The sequence below is a fragment of the Panulirus ornatus genome, chromosome 14 (assembly GCF_036320965.1).
Source record: "Panulirus ornatus isolate Po-2019 chromosome 14, ASM3632096v1, whole genome shotgun sequence".
Taxonomy (NCBI): domain Eukaryota; kingdom Metazoa; phylum Arthropoda; class Malacostraca; order Decapoda; family Palinuridae; genus Panulirus; species Panulirus ornatus.
In genome coordinates, this window is record NC_092237.1 from 3,740,449 (window position 1) to 3,746,448 (window position 6,000).

Consider the following 6,000-nt stretch of genomic DNA (forward strand, 5'->3'; position numbering starts at 1 on the left):
TTATGACCCCAGGGCACCTTCCTCTTAGCCATATCTATTAAGATAACAAAGTCATACTGCTAATATATATAGTAAAATCAAACATATCTACATGGCAAAATCATACACAAATACAGTAAAATCATAAACACTTACATGGTAACATAATACCTATATAGTACATGTTAAAATCGGTAAAATACTACATAATAACGAGCAGAATAACCAATTGCTATTCGGCCAGGTCAACCAAAAAACCCAATTGAAAAACCTATGGTTATCTGGCTGGGAATTTGGAGTGAAATAACCTCTGCGAAAACAATCACACAACTAATGTAGATCTATCACTTGGGTCTTATCTATATCTTCTACCAAAATAGTACTCCACAGCAATCACATAAGTAAAATTCTCAACAAAAAGTTAAACTTTTTTTAATAAATCTCTAAAAAGATACAGTATATAATTACCCTTTGTACTGTAAGGGGAAGAAGTTCTATACTCATGGAGCCACATCTCTCAAATATTCTATATCAACAACTTCTTAAATCTATGTAATCAGCCTGCATTACCCATATCTTTTAGTCAATTCATTCCAATCTTCCACCCCTCTTACATCATAAAAGTACTTAACGTTTTGCTTATTTCATGCTATGTCCTCTGGATGCCTTATCCCTACATCTTTAGGAGAAATGTTCAGTATCTACACCAATCTAGTTTAATAATTTAAAGGCTGTGATCAGTCACCCCCCCACTCTTTTCTCTTAATGTGGGCAAATTCAAATTCACAAGCCTTTCCCTGTATCTCATCTCTCTTAACTTTAGTACCATCTTTGTTGCCCTCCTCTTGAACTTCTCTATCAGCTTACTGTGCTTCTTTAGATATAATGACCACACTTAAGCATAATCTCGTTTTGGCCTTATGGGCAGCTTGCTCAATTTTTCCTTATCCATATATATGAAAGCTATTGTAGTATTTGCCAGAAGACAGTTTGTCTCCTTAGCTATTCTCCTAATGTGAGACTCTCATGACAGGTTAGAGATGATATCGACTCCCAAGTCCTTCTTGCACAGAGTCATGAATCTTATTTCCTGCTAGATACTGAGTCCCTTCAATCTGTCCCATCCTCATGACTTTATATTTGTTCAGACTGAATTTCATCAACCATGTATCAGACCAACTTTTGAGTCTGTCTAGGTTCTTCTGTAAGTTAATGCAATTCTCCTCACTTTTCATGTCCCTCATGACCTTTGTATCATCTGCAAAAATATTCTGGCAAGTATTTTACACAAATCAAAGTACTGCTCCCAGGGCAGAACCCTGCAACACTCCACTAGTCACCTACACCAATTTAGGGAAGGATCCTATGCATCCTTTATTCCATTTCAATACGATAATCTTCTAATCATCAGTTTCCCTCTTATTCCTCCCTGGCGATCCAGCTTCATAATCAGCCTCCACATGCAGTAGTGACAAATGCTTTCTGGCAGTCAAAATACAAACCTATCCAGCCTTCCCCTTACTCTAAAACATAGCATACTCTCTCACAGGTGTGTTACCCATGATCTTTCCCTACATAATGCTATCTCTCTGATAATTTCCCTTCTGTAGAAAGTCTCCATTTGCTTTCTAATTATCTTTTCCAAAACCATACAAACCACAGTCATCAGTGAAATCAGTCTGGTTCTGTGCCTGTTCCCAGTCCCTATTCTCAGAGACAGGTATGGCATTTCTTCTTTTCCATTTCCTTGGCACTTTGCCTCTCTCCAGTGAAATAATAGGTCAAGACCACATCAAGACCATGTCATGTATCATAAACTTGGCCATTATTCACTGTGGCAATAGTACCTGTTTATCCACAGCCTAATATGCCTCTAGCATTCACCTGCTGGGAGTCTTGCATCAATATAACAACACAGCAACTGGAAGTCATCGTGTATCAGAAAATTTGAACATAATTTACACAGTGAAATACAAAATAAAAGTTTATAACAGTTTTCTCTGTTATATAATACAAGTGAAATACCTATTCAGGAAAACCACACGTCAAAATGAGATTGGAAGACATCTATATCCCTTTGCAGAATAGATGCAGCAGTACTTCTAATGTTATACTGAAATGTACCTGTGCATCAATAATTTCAGTATCACACGAACTCCCAAAAATTTAAACGTTGCAAGTGGTATCAGGCAGATGGCAGTACTGACTGCCAACCACCCCACAAGCACTCATTATACATGACCTATGGCAGCTCACCACAATAAGGTTATCATGTTTTTACTCTAAATCTTAGTGCCCAGGGAAGGCTAGGTGAAAATTTCTTGCATCCTATAGATTTCTAAAGGTTTCACCTACTTTTACGATAATGAAACCCACATTTCCCAAATCTTCACAGTTCTCCCCTTTCACATTTACCATTGCAGGGCAAACATTTATGCTCCAAATAATGCAACACCAGTCAAATTCACTTCTACTTACTAAAGGGAGTAAAATGACAGGCCTCTTCTAAACCCATGTTGTTTCTGTGGTGTTCTTTATATGGAGCTTTTAGCATGCACTGAAATCTGAAAGCTATCTTACAATATTCTTATCTAATTTTCTTTGTTCAACCATCTTTTTTTTCCACATTCTAGTCAACTCCCATGCAGTGATTTAAAAGTCAAGAATGAGTAGAAAATTTCAAGTATCTATTCTAATTACTTTATCATACAATTCATATTAAGAACACAGAGGAAAGATTCACTGATATAATTTACAATCTTACCTAATATCTGTCCTAACTTAACACACATAAGCAATACGTTTCTTGTTATATGTTAAACATGAAGTCACCAGTAACGACAAGTGGTTCTGTCATGACATCCCACAAGACTTCATCCTACTGACCTATTTTTTCACTGTGCTAATTACAGGCACAACAGGTGCATACATCCTCAATAGTATCTTCCAACCTGTGAAGAACTTCTAATAAGATCTTTGATACAACAAATCAACTCGAGTAATATAATTAAATGATAAAGGAGTTAGGACTTAAGATAAGTACCTAGATTATAGAAACAATCACACTTCCAACGTGCCGGAGCAGAAGACGAATATTTTCCCCGGAAGATGTTTAAATACTGTACTAACATCATGCGGAAGGGCACGGGAGAAAAGTGTGATGGATGATCATGTAGGGCGAGGGATAGAGAGGCTGTCCCCATAGCTTGTCTCTCTACCATAGCTGCCAAGGTCCCACTTCCTCTCCCCAACACCGCCCTCAAAAAAATACTCCTGGCGATTCATTACTATTACGTGGTATCAACGTCATCCACAGACATGGCCCTGCATACCGGCGTTAATTTACGGTGTTCATGAGCCACAAACCCGAGTTCTCCCCCTGAAAATTTTACACAACAAACCCGAGAGGTAGAATGTCAACAATTCATCCCCCGAGTCTGTTTAACGTTCACATTGATAACAATACCGTCAGCTGCTCTAGCACTCAACAACACCCCTCCAACCATACCTCACATTACAGCAAGAACAGCATGCTTTCCATATATCACCTTTATATAATGTATTTGAGCCAAGCCGACGCGTTTTCAGTCTTCAAATACGGAATCCGCGGTCAGCCCAGGGACCTCCAGCCGCCATATTCCTCCACTGAATTGAAATCCAGCGATTGTAACGGCCCGCACGAGCATCCACCACCGCCAAGTTCAAACTGCCCCAACCTGTTCACTTTCCCTCTAGTTCCCCTAAATACTGTTTTGTACACACTACCATACCATCCAGAAAATATGGTTCTCAGTTTCATTTAACATTTGGCGTAAGGCGAGCGGCGGAACAGACTCTCGTTTGAGATATTTATATGTAAACTCCGACACAAACAACTAGGACACTTAAAGCAAACCTTGCACGTGGCAGCATGAGAAAAATGGGGTATGGTTGCTTCCTTCACACTATAGACGCAGTCACACAAGATATCTGGTTAGAACTGATGCATCATTTTCAGTTGAGGAGAACCTACCAGATGTCGCCAGGAAACAACGAATGATATGTCAGTATAATACTTACATAACTATCTATTGCAGGCATAAACAAAACATTTTGTGGAAGTTAAAAACATCGGGTTTTAAATGTCTAGTAATCACATTTAAACCCCGAGTCAACTTTTAACTTACCATTAACTGACGAAAACGGTGCTGAGATACGTCCCAGCCGAGGCCGTCAGCATTAGGCTTTGTGCATTCAGGCATCATCATTGAGGACAGTGTCTTACCTCAAGCAAAGTCGCCATTTTTTTTCTTTCTCTCTCTCTCTTCGTTGAATATTGATACTTTTCTTACATATACGGCATTAACTAGAAGTCTAAATACTATCAAATTTTTTATATAAATGTGTATGATTTTACAATAAAACTTGTTTGACAGTATCTTAGATCAATAACAAACCCTTAGAAATTAATCTATTTGTGATTGTACTGGACAATAATAGTGTTTACATTTAAATAAATGATGATTATAAACTTGTAATGGTCATAGTTGTCTCCAGAGCCTTGGCGACTATAAAGTAGTATGGTGGAGCGTTTAGGAGTCCTCTCACGTTGTACACACCTGCTTAACACCGGCCAATTCCCATGTGGTTTCATCCCTGCTCACCACAGCACATCTTATATCCTCCCACTTGTGCAGAATTCCTGCACCTGACATGTTTAGTACAATGGCTCACTAACCTGCATTCTTATGTACCTTGTGACCCATCTCAAACATCGCTAATCTTCCCGCTGGAAAAGAATTAGAATTATGCATTAATTTACAATCAACAATAAGATGACACCTTCCCCATTTGATCTCGAGACATTGTAGATACAGTTATGTGTAGCTATTTTTCCTTACTTCTCCCAATATATATATATATATATATATATATATATATATATATATATATATATATATATATATATATATATATATATATATATATTCGCTGTTTCCAGCGTCAGCGGGGTAGCGCCAGGAAAAATACGAAGAATGGCCCATCCACTCATATACACATATACATACATAAACGCCCGTACACACACACACACAATATATATATATATATATATATATATATATATATATATATATATATATATATATATATATATATATATATTGGAAAGGATAACAATTTTGCGTGTGATCAAGATATTCCTATGAGTCCACGGGGAAAATGACAGGAATATACGCACAAAATTGTGATCCTTTCCATTATATATATATATATATATATATATATATATATATATATATATATATATATATATATAGATTGATTGATAGATAGATAGATAGATAGATATAGATATATTTCCTAGGGGTCGGGGTAGCTCTGAAAATGGATTAAGGGAAGCATGAATATGTATGTACATGTGTATATATATGTATGTCTGTGCATGTAGGTATATTTGTATATGTTAATATGTACATGTATGTGTATGTGCGTGTATGTATAAGTGGATAGGTCTTTCTGTCTTCGTGTTTCCTGGCGCTATCTCGCTGACGCGGGAAATGGCGATCAATCTCTCTCATATATATATATATATATATATATATATATATATATATATATATATATATATATATATATATATATATATATATTTCTTTTCTTTTAAACTATTCGCCATTTCCCGCGTTAGCGAGGTAGCGTTAAGAACAGAGGACTGGGCCTTTGTGGGATATCCTCACCTAGCCCCCCTCTGTTCCTCCTTTTGGAAAATTAAAAAAAAACGAGAGGGGAGGATTTCCAGCCCCCCGCTCCCTCCCCTTTTAGTTGCCTTCTACGACACGCAGGGAATACGTGGGAAGTATTCTTAATCCCCTATCCCCAGGGATATATATATATATATATATATATATATATATATATATATATATATATATATATATATATTCATACTATTCGCCATTTAACGCGTTAGCGAGGTAGCGTTAAGAACAGAGGACTGAGCATTTGAGGGAGTATCCTTCTTGAGCCCCCTTCTTTGGG

The 6,000-nt window shown here is 37.0% G+C and overlaps 1 protein-coding gene across 3 annotated transcripts in view; it reads right to left on the minus strand.

Annotated features, from left to right (window-relative positions):
- Pcl (polycomb protein Pcl) overlaps positions 1-4,269 on the minus strand; it is a 141,707-nt gene extending 137,438 nt beyond the window's left edge. The window contains exon 1 of one of the 3 annotated variants that reach the window (XM_071669356.1): positions 4,146-4,269. The gene's annotated coding sequence lies outside the window, so the exon portion shown is untranslated. Of the gene's footprint in view, positions 1-3,527; positions 3,795-3,874; positions 3,959-4,145 lie in introns of those variants that run through there. The other 2 variants (XM_071669357.1, XM_071669355.1) reach the window with 2 other exon arrangements.
- Positions 4,270-6,000: the final 1,731 nt, after the last annotated feature.